The sequence below is a fragment of the Theropithecus gelada genome, chromosome 12 (assembly GCF_003255815.1).
Source record: "Theropithecus gelada isolate Dixy chromosome 12, Tgel_1.0, whole genome shotgun sequence".
Taxonomy (NCBI): Eukaryota; Metazoa; Chordata; class Mammalia; order Primates; family Cercopithecidae; genus Theropithecus; species Theropithecus gelada.
Window position 1 is genome coordinate 115,329,771 of NC_037680.1, and position 14,401 is coordinate 115,344,171.

Sequence of the window (14,401 nt, forward strand, 5' to 3'; positions counted from 1 at the left end):
GGGGGAAGAAACCTGAAAACTTGTCAGCCTGCAGCACAGTGAGATAAAGAAATGGAAACACATATGAGAAATTAAGAGGCAGAGAGAACAAGATGAGGTGCTTAAATATGCACCTCATAGAAGTTCTAGAAAGAGAACAGTGAGACTCTGGAATAGGCAATATTTATAAAGATAATGCCTGAAATTTTTCCAGAATTGAAAGACATACATGGTGTGATTTTAAAATATCCTCAAGTCCTAGACAGGATAAATAGAAACCAATTCCTGTGAAGACAGAGCATAACAAACCGCAAAATACAAGGATAAGGAGAAAAAACTGAAAGCTACTTGGGATTAAAAAACACCAAAAACAACAGATACGAGATGAAGGGTAAACAGTGAGATGGTGGTACACGCCTTATCAGTAAGGCCGGTTGTCGGCGTGCAGGGCAATTATATCCATAATCTTCACATTGGTCTGATCCAAGGACAGACAGACTTCACAGAGCAGGAGAGATAACCTGGAAAGAGAGAAAGGAAGTGAATATTTGACAAAAAAGGCATCACAAACCAGGATGACTTGGAGGATTAGACAGTAAGTGGTGCCCATATAATTGGTTGGCTATTTGGAAAAACACATTATCTACTGTATACAACCCCAAATATTAAGATTAAAGAGTTAAATTTAAAATAATCATAGTGCACAGCTTTGCACAGTGGTAGTATCGTAACCCATGAGGTTTATCTGAGGTGTGATTATTGCTAATTAAAAACTTCCCCACAATAATAACAGTGTAAAATGTGGGATGAGTAAATGAGAAATGTGCCTAACATTACTGATGGTCAGAGAAACGCAGATCAAAGCAGCGCTCTCCTAAGCAGAGGTTTTTAAAAATGTGAATGCCCAGTGCTGGGAGTCAGGTGGGGAGGGGCCGGGTAGCCTCCCAGATCCTTGGCAAGAGTGAGGCTACAAAGTGCTAGAATGCTTTTGGAAAGCAATTTGGAAATTTATGTGTTAAAAATGATCCAATGTCCATTACCTTTGACCCAGTAATGCCGTGATGAATCATCGACTTTGAGGGAATAATAAAGAAAGGAGACAATGATTTATGCCTGAAGGTGTTCCTCACCACCTCATTTATAATAACGAAATCTAAGAAAAACTACTGTGTCCATCATCTGAGAGATGTCTTCAAATAAATAATGGAAAGCTAAGTGATGAAATATTATACTGTCAGTATAAACTGTTTGAGAGTTTTTAATAACAGGAGAAAATGAACATGGGACAATGTTAACTAAAAAAAAAAAAAAAAAAAAAAAAGCAGGTTATGTTACTGAATACAAAAAATAACTGCAAGGCTCTTTTTAAATGAGCGTGACCCTGCCACAATATTGCAGCCGTTACCTTTGCGTGGTGAATTGTGGAAGACTTCTGATGTCTTCCTCTTTTCTACCATATGGATGACTGCTTTATGAGCACAGCACAGTCAGGAAGGACTGTTTACGAAATTTGAAATAACTGCTGGGAAGCGCATCCTTTGACCTACAGTTTGCACAGTGCTTTCGAGAAAGGCAGCACACGCTGCGCTGGGATCCTGTGCTGCGGGGTGCGGGAACGGTGTCTGGGGAGGGAGATGCCACCTGGAGCAGCTCTGAGCAAGGGACGTGGATGACAGGCTTTGTCCTAGGACCAGCCATTTGCTGAGAAGTTTCCAGAAAGTACATGCCCTCATCTCTTAGCTCTGTGTCCTTGAGCCGAAGCCGCCTGTCACCGTCTCTCCTTTCCACGGAGGACTCGGTCTCAGCTCAGGGGACTGTGACGATTGCACCAGTGCTGCCAAGAAGGAGGCCAATTAGTACAAAGTAAATTTTTCTCCCCCAGGGAAAATGGACGGAGGCCACCAGAGCACTTCTCTGATGGCAGAAAACACGAGTTTCCTGCGTCCTGGGCCAACCAGCCACAACCAGAGATGAAAGAGACCAGAGAACGTCCCACAGCCTCCTGGGCCAGAGCCGACCGGGCAATTAGACCTCAGCATTTATTTATGGAGCTAATTTTGTGTGTATTGCTCCTATTTCCGTCTGTAGATAAAAAGCAGAGATAATCAGCTTGGCTCAGAACGTGGATACTCTGGGAGCCCCACCCGGGGACCACTTTAAAGCAGACGGATCCCACAGGGAATGGTTCGGAATTGGGGCCGAGGAATTCCACCCCACCACAAACTACACAACTCCCCTCTTCCCGCTGTGTCTTCCTCCAGCCGATTTGTGGAGGGGCTATTTATAGGATTTCCACCATTTATGGGAGGCATTTCTGAAAGGAAAAATCAGGCGGGGGCGTTTTCCTAGTAAAAGCTTATGGTCATCATCATTTGCTCTCATTAGTCCCAAATCCTCTTCGCTGCAGCGTCAAAGCCCTCCTCCATTCTTTGCTTCACCACATTTTGATTCACTAACTCCTTCCCTAAGTTCTGCTGTCTCAGAGACAATTTGTAATTAATGACGAAAACCCCACTTCCCGAGCTGTGCTGGAGAGGTGGGGATCTCACTAGCACGCGTGTCTCCAGCAAATACGTGTTTCTTGGGGAATGTTGTGAAGACTTTATCAAGCATATCCCTACACAGAACAGACAGGCTGCCAGGTCACATCTGGGGACAACTGGGAGCCTGGAAATGTATCGTATTTTTTCTCAAGAAGTTTTCTCACCTGTCTTTGGAGCTGCCGTGATTAACATTAGGGCAAAAATTAAAATAAAAAAAAAAACACACATGGTAAAACCAGTGGAGTAGCAGCTGATAAAACAAGTACAGTAACTAAAAAGAAAGTAATTTTGGGCTGATTGAAGAGAGAATAGTTTATTCCCCCTTCCAGAAATAACTGCTGCCTCTTCAAACCTGACATTAAAATACCAGAGAGAAACAGATTACTCACTATGTTTTGAAATTGAAAGTTAACTTCATTATTTTAAGAATTTTAGAACAGTGTTTTTTCTTCTCATAACAATCAGATATCAGCTTCCTCTAAAAGTTTTTGAATGTCCCCTCACATTAGTTGTACTGCCTTTTTCAATTAAAAATACTTCGAGGACTGTGAAATGATTAGTCAATTCAAACATTCTCTATTAATCAGTGCTACGGTGAAGGCTTTAAATATTGACAAAAACATGCCCCATGTAGGACAAACCAAATCATCTTTCAGGCATTGGATCAGAGCCAATAACTTGAGAAATAAATATGTTGATTCTTCCACAAATCTTTAAGTCTGATCTGTGTTATCTTCGTTGCAATTATAAAAATAAAATAAAAGGGGCTTCAAATATATACTAGTCTTGCTATTTGAAACAGACGAGAAAAAACAGAGCTTCAAATATATGGTATTCTTGCTATTTGAAACGGAAATCTGAAAGAATGAAGAAGGACGGCAAACAAGTAAAGATTTAATTTCAGTTTTCAGAGACAAATCAGTTATTCTAGGTGATTAAAAATGACAGGCCTTGTATTGGTGCATTTTCACCCCCAAGTCAAATAAACCACGTCTGCAAGAAAGGTCTTTTGCCTTTTGCTTTTGTCCAATTTACCTTCCAAAATGCCTGTGGGTGTCTAAGGCACTCTCTGTAGTAGCTGTGACTCTGAGCAGCTGATGACCATTTTGTGGTGGCGATTGTTATAAACAGAAATCTTATCTAAGAAAAGCTGAAGGAACTAGAAGACACTGCTATTTGAAAATGTGGTTGTGAACCTTTTGTAAAAGGGAGTCCTCTCCATGGAACAGTCCCCCTCAGGTTCTCCATTTGTCTAGGGGAGAAGGAAGAACTATCTGGAGGCACCTGCTACCCGTCCTGGAGTCGCAGGTGCTCTGGTGGGCGTGGCCACGTCTAAACCCCGCCCATCGCTCTGGTGGGCGTGGCCATGTCTAAACCCCGCCCCTGCTGATGTGAGATGCTGCGTCCCTCCGAGTTCAGCGATGACTCTTTGAACAGACATTCCCCAACACACACACACACACAGACACACACAAAAACACACACACAGATCTGTGACCCATGGGTATTGCTGAAGTGCCTGGCATGGCATCTCCTGAAGCAGCATTCAGGGGAGCCACTGGGAGGTCAGCAGAGTGTCGGGGTGGTGTGGCTCCTGGGATCTACCGCATCTGACATCTTAACCTGCCCAGGGCTGCAGCCATTCTGAAGCCCGGGCACACAGAAAGCACCACCATGACAGAAAGACCACCCCTGAAACGCCAATTTTCTTTTCTTTCTTCCTTTCTTTTTCTTTCCTTCTTTTTTTTTTTTTTTTTTTTTTTTTGAGATGGAGTTTTGCTCTGTCTCCTAGGCTGGAGTGCAGTGGCTTGATCTCGGCTCACTGCAACCTCCACCTGCCGGTTTCAAGCTATTCTTCTGCCTCAGCCGTCCTAGTAACTGGGATTACAGGCAAGTACCACCATGCCTGGCCAATTTTTTTGTATTTTTAGTGGAGACAGGGTTTTGCCGTGTTGCTGAGATGCCAGTTTTTACAGGTTTCTACATGATGGCCGTTCTGGAGTCATCACTTTGGTGGCATGTACAACACCTCCATCCCACTGCCACGCACCAATAAAAATTCCACAAAATCACTCTAAGTCCACTGCCCTGAGATTACTGATGGAGGAGCAAGTGCCTGCTGTGTAAGGTGAGGGTGCCAACATGAATCTCTTGGCCAGGGTAGAGAGTTGACCCCCACTCAGAAGTCAAGTGAATGAGCAGAGGTCAGCGAGGCTGCCAATCGGCCAGAGAGTTTGGGCCATTCCCCTGAGATTTTACATCTAAATGAATGCTCCAGAGTTCACTGACACCAATAGATTTAGGGGAGGGGGGACGTTGGTTGCACACGGAGATACTGTTGGGGGTGGTGGGAGTGGTCATTCTCTGGCTCTTCTCTTCCTCCTACCCTCCAAACTCTAGCTGCTGACTGGAGTGGACAGGGTGGCTCCCCAAGTTACTCATGACAGGCAGAGGCAGTGCAGGCACCGGGCTCAGGGCAAAGGAGAGTGACTGGGACGCCTCACCCTGACTTCCTCTTGATTGCCTGGAACAACTTAGCTGCGTCTTTCTTCCACAGTCCCCTTCTTCCCTACGTCCTGGGTGTCCTACCTGACACCAAAGGTACTAAGCTCCGGTCACTACTCTGGAGAGCAAGGAACGAATGTGTGTTCTGTGGCTGGTGGCTGTAAACAGAGAAAAGATGGTTTATGTATGGTGTAAGCCCTAATAGCTTGCCATGGGCCATGGCTCATGGCAGGCAGGGGGATGAGGTGGCCTATTTTGTCATCATGTCACGGCCTGGTCACACCTGGTCACAGCCCACCTTGGTCACAAATGCAGATGGGGTGGCACCCGTGTGGAGGGTGTCGTTAGTGTCATGACCTGCTTCTTACAGGGAGAGCCTGCAGTTCAGGCAGAGCAACAAGACCATGCCCCACAGCAAATACAAACTGCTCATTTTCATAGTGGAAGCTGTTCCTGCGTCATTTGAAACTTTTTAGTCACACATGATATACATACACAAGAGCCTACATATAACTGTGTACCAACTAAACACATCCAGGAAGCCGGGCACCAGAATTAGCGGCACCAGATAAGTCCGTCCTGGGGGGACTCCTTCCAAAACCAATCACAATTCTAACTTCTAATAACATAGATTAGTGTTGCCATAGATTTGTGTTTGTACTTTAGGTAAATTGAATTCTGTCGCATATACACTTTTGTGTCTGGCTTCATTTGTTAAACATGCTATTTGTGGGATTTGTCCAAGGTAGGGGCGGAGCTCTCTTTTTTGTGGCTGCATAGTGCTCTCTTTGTGGGTATAGCACAGTTTGTATGCTGGTGGATATCTGAGTAATTTGGGGATATCACTAATCATGTTCATACAACTGAACTTTTTTGACATTTAAAAATTAAATTGCAAATTTAATTTTTATTTGTAATACAAATTGCAAATTTTGATTCCCTGTGCAAGAACTGATGGATAAAATGTTTACATTGGGTTGACATCACTAAAGGTGTTGTTTTATTGATGCAAAATGATGACCTATACTTAGTGTAATAATCAATTGACTTGGATCATATCTTTACTTTTAATGCCTCTGTGTGTGTGTGTGTGTGTGTGTATGTGTATTTGTGACTGACTGCAACATGTATTTGTTATCTCACAGTTCCCATGGGTCAGGAGTCTGGGTCCTCTTGGCCAGCTGCATGCTCATCTGGAGTTTGAAGTCCTCTTCTGAGCTCATTCAAGTTCTTGGCAGAATTTGGTTCTTTGCAGTTCTATAACTGCAGCCCTCAACTCCTAGAGGCCGCCCCTCACCTTGGCAGTTGTGAACCCTGTGAGGTGGCTGCTTCTGCAGCATCAGTAGGAGAATGTCTCTAACCCCTGGTCCATCTTTATGGGGCTCATCTGATTAGCTGGTACCCACCTAGGATGATTTGCCTTTGACAGGTCCTGCCCATTCTCATACGGCTTGAATCCTAGAAGTCGGCACTCAAGAGAGCCACACTGGAGTTCTCCTGACCACATGTCTCTATCTCAGGGCAGTCTCTCCAGCAAGCCAGTTTCAGACTGGCTTTACTCCTGCTTGGTGACTCATGACTGCAAAGCAGCATGTCACATATTTTATTCTTTCCACTGTCCTTCCTTCCTGATGTGCCAAGAGTCTTTTATTTTCTTTCTGTTTAACAAACTTCCCTGAGGTTTTCTTTTAGAGTAGGCTTGCTGGCAACACATTCTCTTAATTTTCCTTTATTTGAGCACATCTTTCTTTTTCTTTCTTTCCTAAAGGATACTTTGCCAGATATGGAATTTGGGGTTGACAGCTTTTATTTCAGCACTTGGAAAATGTTGTGCCACTTCCTTCTGGCCCCCATAATTTCTGTTGAGATACCTGCTGTCATTCAAACTGCTTCTCCCGCTGGGGGAAGGTACTGTTTTGCTGTCACCAATTTCAAGATTTTACTTTGTGTTTGGTTTCCCGGAATTTGATTATGCTGTGTTTTGGCATGAGATTCTTTGAGTTCATCCTGTTTAGGATTTGCTCAGCATCTCAAATCTGTAAGTTGATGTCTTCTGCCAAACTTGGGAAATTTTCAGCCATTATTTATTTGAATACTTTTTCAGGATCTTCCTCTTTATTCTCTCCTTCTAAGACTTTGAGGACATGAGAATTAGATTTTTTGTTATAGTCCCACAAGTCCCTGAGGCTCTTTTTCTTTTTCAGTCTATTTTCTCTCTATTGTCCAGATTCGTTAATTTCTGTTGTTCTCTCAAGTTCACCCATTCTTTCTTCTGTACTCTCCATTGAGTTTTTAATTTGAGTATTTCAGTTGTATTTTTAAAGCATTAATTGATCAGATCATATCCTTATTTTAAATAGACTACATGTGCCTTTTAAACTGCTGTATCTTACCATATCCTTCTAGCCCCTATCACAAACTATACCTAATTCAGAAACACCTTTTAGTGAACACTGCACTTTTAAAGCTATGAAATCAGGGCCAGGCATGATGGCTCAGGCCTGTAGTTCCAACACTTTAGGAGGCCGAGGTGGGCGGGTGGATCACTTGAGGCCAGGAGTTCAAGACCAACCTGGCCAACATGGTGAAATCCTATCTGTACTGAAAATATAAAAATTAGCCAAATGTGGTGATGCACACCTGTAATCCCAGCTACTCAGGAGGCTGAGCAGGAGAATCACTAAAATCACTAAAACTTGGGAGGCATAGGTTGTAGTAAACTGAGACCCCACCGCTGCACTCCAGCCTAGATGACAGAGCGAGATTCCTCAAAACAAACAAACAAACAAACAAAACAAAACACTATGAAATCAGCCTCCAGGAATAATGTCAGTTCAGAACAGGTAGGTTCTACTCTGAACAGATGAGGTCCCCCGTGTTCAAAGAGCTTAACCAATTTGTGGCTGTCTTCCTGTGGCAGGGCTTGGTTCCTGCATGGTGATCAGATCAGACGTGAGTCCTTCTTCCCTATTTCTAAGATTATTCCTAATGTAAAGATCCTAAAAGTACTTCCTGGAGTCCTGGGAAAACCTCCTTTTGGGGCCTGGGTGCCTCCTCCCAAATAAATCATGTGTTATGAGACAAACTTTTTTTAGTTGCCACACTCCCCCACTTTAGTTAAAGCCTGAGGTCTTAAAGATAAAAATGGCCAATGCATCTGGATTTTAATGCAAGGAGCTTGAATTCAGGCTCAGTCACCTAAGTTTGAAATGCAAGAGTGTGACTGACCTTTAGCTGCATGTCGTTAAAGGGTCTGTGGGTCATTTGTGTCTGGGACCAATCCAGAAGGCCCAGTTGCTCTGGCTAGGACACCAGACCCCAACTTTTGGGACTCTAAGTCCAGCATACTTGCCATCTGCTCTCTGGGACAGCTGAGGAGACGTCTGGACTGAGCCCCACTGATGGTGGATGTGTTGGTCGTTTCCATCCAGGTTACCAGGGCAGCTGGTCAGAAAAGTCCTCCCAACCTTGCTCCTGTTAGAAAGCCCTGGCCATCGCTCGTGATGGCAACAGGCTGCCACCCCACCCCTTCTGTCTTCCCACTCCTCCTTCTCCCAATGTGGGTCCTTAGAGACTAGAAGGTGACACAAGGCTTTCTTTGTTTTGTCCCTCTGTGTTCTCTGTGTCAGGGCCTATATTAAGTTTCCCAGCTGCCATGACTAAGTGCCACAAACTTGATGGCTTCAAACAAAAGAAGTTTCTTCTCTCACAGTTCTGGAGGCTGGAAGTGAAGAATCCAGGTGTTGACAGGGTGATGTATCCTCGGAAGGCCCTGGGGGAGAATCCATCCTTGCCTCTTCCTTCTTCTGGTAGCTGCAGGCGCTCCTGGTCTTGCTGGGTGTATATCTCCACCTCACTTTCACACGACCTTCTCTTCTCTCTGGGTCTCTCCTCTTCTGTCCCTTGCAAGGACACTTGACATTGGATTTAGGGCCTCTCTGAATAATCCAAGATGGTCTCATCTTGAGAGCTTTTACTTAATTACATCTGCAAAGACCCTTTTTCCAAATATGATAATTTATATTTGGGCATTAAGACGTGGATGTATCTTTTATGGGGGCCACCATTCAATGCAGTGGAGGGCCCAGTCGTTCAGAAGGGCAGGAGCCTGCTTCAATTCCACCTCTGGAACCAAACGTCAGTGCTTAGTAAGCTCCTCTAGGACTGCCCTCTCTTCTCTGGAATTTCATGCTCATGGTTCAGCTTGTTTCAGTCCCATCTCAGAACAATCCTGAGGATCCACGTGCAGAAACAATGGCCCAGTTCGTTCTGACACCACCCCCATGTAGCAGGAAGTTTTGATCTATCCATGATTGATTTGAAACACTCCAGTGATAAAGACATTGTTTTCTTTCAAGCCATCTGGAAGTCAGAGCAAGGAACTTCTCCCGTTAACTTTGCCACATCTGGGTGCGAGTGATTCACGGAGAAGCAGCCTCGTTCTGGTTTTCATTTCAAGCGATGTTTACAAGGAATTTAAGCAGTCGCCTCTTGAAGGGTCTTTCATTCTATGGCCACTGCTTCTCGCAGAGCCCACTTCTCTGTCTAAAAGTAGAATAACATTTTCCACAACCCTATCTTAGGAAACGTTGGAAGGACTAACAAATTCCTATTTGCAAATCAATTTCAGATCTAGTGGTCTGCAAGCATAAGATGTTGTTATTTTATTTGCTAATTAAAACCATCTCCTTAGAGTTTTGCTTTCCTCTCTCATTTGAATAACAAAGAGAAACCGAGATAGAACCACATCTGTTGAATCTTCTCAATTATTTCTGAATACGGGGCGGAGGGAAAACAGGAGACATCATGAGCATGACGCACAGACACTGAGGAAACCATGGATGTGCTGCTGGCAGATGGTCAAAGCGCAGCGAGCAAATGTGTTTCTATTTCTGCTCTCAATTAAGTCTCAGCTCTCCAACCTCAAGTTCAGAGTTGGACCTGGTGTTCACTTTTTCTCCTTCATGACAAAATTGAATCAGTGTTATCCTGGTCTATATTTATTTTTTAATAAACCTTCTTCCTTCTAGTCATCCTCAGCTTCAATTTTCAACTCAGAAAATGCTGATTACATTAGAACATCCAGGGTCAAAGAGAAAGGGAAACAGACGGACTCATAATGGGTTAATATTAAGCAAATATGAGGATTACTCCAAATTCTTAAATGGTCTTGACAATATAATTTGTAAAACATTTTAAATTCACACAGTGCAATTTGTGATTCCATATTGCCAAACTCGCCAATGAATGTATTTCCTCTGCTTCTCGTTTCTGCCCTTTGGCCTTTTAGGCCCCAGTGTTCCCTTCTGACATGAACTTAGCCACATCTGTCCGAGGGAAGACAGAAAATCCCACAGATCTGACAGTGATTGCAATTTCTCTGATCTGACAGACACGTCTTATACATCTCCTGCATGAGAAATCCCCTTTCCAGAGGCCAGGGACAGCCCTGGATGGAGGATTCTGGCTCATAGCTCCTCTGTTGATTTGTTTGGGTGTGAAACCCTGAAGAAGAAACCTCCAGAAGGAGACGGTTCTCTGGAGTGGCAGTGGTGGGCTTTGGATGAGGTTGTCCAGTTCTCCAGGTTCTTTCCATTCTAGAAAGCGCAAGTGGGGGAAGTGGGGAGAGTCTGGCAGTGTCTGGAGATCAGGGGGCTGGGGCAGCGCAAGTCTGTGCCTGCCCCACAGATCTCGCTCCTCCAAGGGCAGCAGGAAGCCACCTTGCCCCCTCGCGGCCTGTCCACAAGTGATACGGGTGGGGCTGATCCCACCTAGGTGTCCATGGCCCACCTGGGTTCCAGCAAGCCTGGTTTACATCACACATCTCTCTCTGACTCCTTCCTCTTTCAGCCTCGCAGCCAGTTTGTCACCAGGTCCCTCTGAGGACAGGAAACAGCCATTTCTTGTGTTGCCAGGAGCCAGCTGTGCTGGGCCCGTTACTGTCACCTTCCCGCCTTCCCACGAAGCCCTTAAGATGCCGCTGCACATGGTGACTGTCATATCCACATTGTAAAGATGAGAAACCCAGAGCTCACAGGCTGTTTGTGCTGGTGGCTGGGCAGGGGCCAGGTTTGGAGCCAGCCTTCCTGCCACTTTCCCCTTCCCCACTCACCTTTTCCTTTCCCGCCCCAGCCTCCTGCTTCCATCCAGACTCTGATGCTCTCTATCTTCCCAGGCTATCGTGGCATCTTCCAGGCCAATGCCGCTATTTCTAGCGTCACCTACTCTAAATCCTCCCTCTACCATTGCCAAAAGCAATTTTCCCTGGAAATCTTTAAGCCATCCACCTCCAAAGCCTTGGCTAGGCCTTCCTCTCCCTTTATTCTGACCCCTTCCTCCTCCTGGTCTCCTCCCTCCAGCTCCCTCTCTATAGACGGAGATCACTCTCCTCATCATTCCTGGGGCAACTCCCCCACTCCTTCCATCATGCGCCTGCCCCGCTCTGGGAAACCACAGCCTGCCCCTGTTCCCAAGGACTTCGCAGTGCCTTCCCCTGCCCACACCCTGCCCACCTGGGAGCCAGGCATGTCCACTTTCCACAGAGTCTTCCCTGAGTGCTTTGGGCACAGGGAGCTCTCTGCATCCCTTGTCCGTATATCTAGGGCCTTGGAGGCCTCATCAGTGGTGTTCTGTCTTTCGTCTCCAACTGGACAGAGCACTCGCTGGGGTCAGGGCATGCATCCTCCTTCTCAGTTTCCCTACAGTGACTTTTTGGCTCTTTTTCGACAAATTAAACCCTTCTGTCACAACTCTACCATCAAAGCCCTTAGCAGCTTCACCCGGCCCTGCTTTCCTTCCTGGGACCTCTCTGATGTTCAGGAACCCACTGGCCGGCTCCCAGGCTCTCACCTCTCTTTCTAACTTGACCAGTCATTCTAAACTGTGCTTCCAGAGCCTTCTGTATTTTCAGGGTTCCCCTGAGCAGGAGGAGGGGCTGAAGCTGATGGGGTCTGAGCCTCTACCCTCCACAACCCACCCACAGCCAGAGCAGGAAGCCTTGTCCACTCTGTAGACTGAGCAGCTGGTACCTTTCTGGGTAGATTTCCTGGTTCAAATCCTGGCTCTGCCTCTTCCTCTCTGTGTGGTCCTTGGGTGACCTATGCAGCCACTCTCCTGCCTCCTTTTCCTCACCTGTGAACCGGAGAGGATATCAGCCCTCTCTTAAAGGTTGCTGCAAGGATGGGAGGTATCAGAGCAAGCACTGAAGCTTCGTGGGGTGAACGAGCCAGTGGAGGGTGGCCTCGACTTCTTCCGTTGCTCCGACCCACGGAGCTCCAGTGTCTTGGAGATTACAGCACGTCTTTGGTAAGAGTTTTCAGCCAGTGGCAGGCCAAGCCAGCACTATTTCCTCCTCTGTGGGGCTCTGGTGGCAAGTCCTCCACCCCGTGGGAATCTCTCAGCCTCTCCCGCTAGGGCATTTAGCGGTTGGAGAAGACTAATGACAGCACAGTGAATGATGACTGAGTGCTCACTGTGTTCCCTGGGCTGTACGGAGGCAGCCATGGGCAGCCCTCATGTGCCCGGGCTGTTCTGGAGCCCACACTCTCCATCTCTGACAATGCTAAGGGCCATTGACACAGTGCTGGAGTGGGAGTGCTTTGCTCTTGGTGGATCTCTCTGGCCCCTGCTCAGCCCTTCTGGACCATCATCATCTCCAGATAGACATAGGCTTCCCAGCCAAGAAGGTGAACCAGAGAGCTCCCGCATGCCCTGGGCACCAGGTGAATGAGAGGGCTCCCACATGCCATGGGCACCAGGGCTGGCCGAGAACCTGATGACAGGAAGCTGGGATAAAGCTGGAAATATAAACATGCAATGGGGTGAGCAAAAGTACTACCCGAGAGTGGACCATTTTTTGGAATGTAAAGAACGAGATTCAGACTTCGGGTAAAACTCATTGGTGACATAAGCTAAGCATAGTGAGAAGGGTGATTTGATCCCATTTGGGACTTAACTGACAAACTGCAGTATTGAAACAGTCACTTGTCAGAGAACTGCTCCCAGGGCTTGGAGTGTGGATACCAACTCAAGCAGAGGCCGCATGGAATCATCCCTCCCATTCAGGATGAGCGAATCTAGGACCTCTGGGGTTAATCCTGTCTCTTTTGTTTGCTTATTTGTTTGTTTCTTTGATATATTGCTCTATTTTCTCAGAGATTTCCTTGGCTTTTATTTCCCAAATATTCTGTTGAAAATTTTTATTTTAGCAATCACATGTTGTTGTTTCATAAAAAAGAAATTGTCTAAAGGGCTCACTTTTATTTTCTGTTCATTTTTCATATTATCTTATTCTTGTTTCAAAGATGAACTTATCTTCTCACTGTGAAGCTAAACATTATTTGCTAGGATATTTTTGTTCCTAGATTATATCCATTTCTTTTCTAGTCTATTCTCAAGGGTTCATCCTCAGGCTGGCATTTGGTGCCCTTTTTTGCTTCTCTAGGTCTTGCCTTGATCATCTTCCAGGTTAAGAAAAAAATCTACATTTAAAATCTGGGTCTCTGTAATTTTTGTATTCCAAATATAACTGAATCTAGAAAAAAATTACTGGTTTATATCATAGTTAATTGACTTACTTCCATTATATATGTAGCCAATCTAGGCTTCAACAGTAAACTGAATTGAGTTATAGAAGGTGGGTATTAAAATGGCTAATTTGGGATTATTCTGACTACAATTAATGCTGTGACATGGTTCTGTTCATTTTAAATAGAATTTCATGGAACAGATATTACCAAAGTGTACCCATGTCCCAGCTGCCCTTGATTCACAGTGAGCCCACCTTGGTCCCTCTGGTCAGATCTGCTTGGGGTCAGGATGCCTCCCACAGAGCTTGGGAAGTGCTGTGACACTGGGCACCCTGTCCTTACACTGCAGCAAGTCCACCACGTTCAAAGTATAAGAACTCTGGGTAACACACCTTGCCAGGAGAAACTGTGACCTACAAAAAGCAGCAGAGGACAGAAACTCTGCTGATATATGTTATATATATCACACACACACACACATATGTATATATTTCACTCAAAATTGTGGAAGAAGTTGGGTAGTGAGGATACCTTCATGTAAGTTGATTCCAGCTCTTTTTTTTTTTTTTTTTTTTGAGACGGAGTCTCGCTCTGCCGCCCAGGCTGGAGTGCAGTGGCCGGATCTCTGCTCACTGCAAGCTCCGCCTCCCGGGTTCACGCCATTCTCCTGCCTCAGCCTCCCGAGTAGCTGGGATTACAGGCGCCCGCCACCGCGCCCGGCTAGTTTTTTGTATTTTTTAGTAGAGACGGGGTTTCACCATGTTAGCCAGGATGGTCTCGATCTCCTGACCTCGTGATCCGCCCGTCTCGGCCTACCAAAGTGCTGGGATTACAGGCTTGAGCCAC

General features: G+C 45.6%; 1 pseudogene; it reads left to right on the top strand.

The window, feature by feature from the left end:
• Positions 1-684: 684 nt before the first annotated feature.
• LOC112636866 lies at positions 685-817 on the top strand (annotated as a pseudogene).
• The last annotated feature ends 13,584 nt before the right edge of the window (positions 818-14,401 follow it).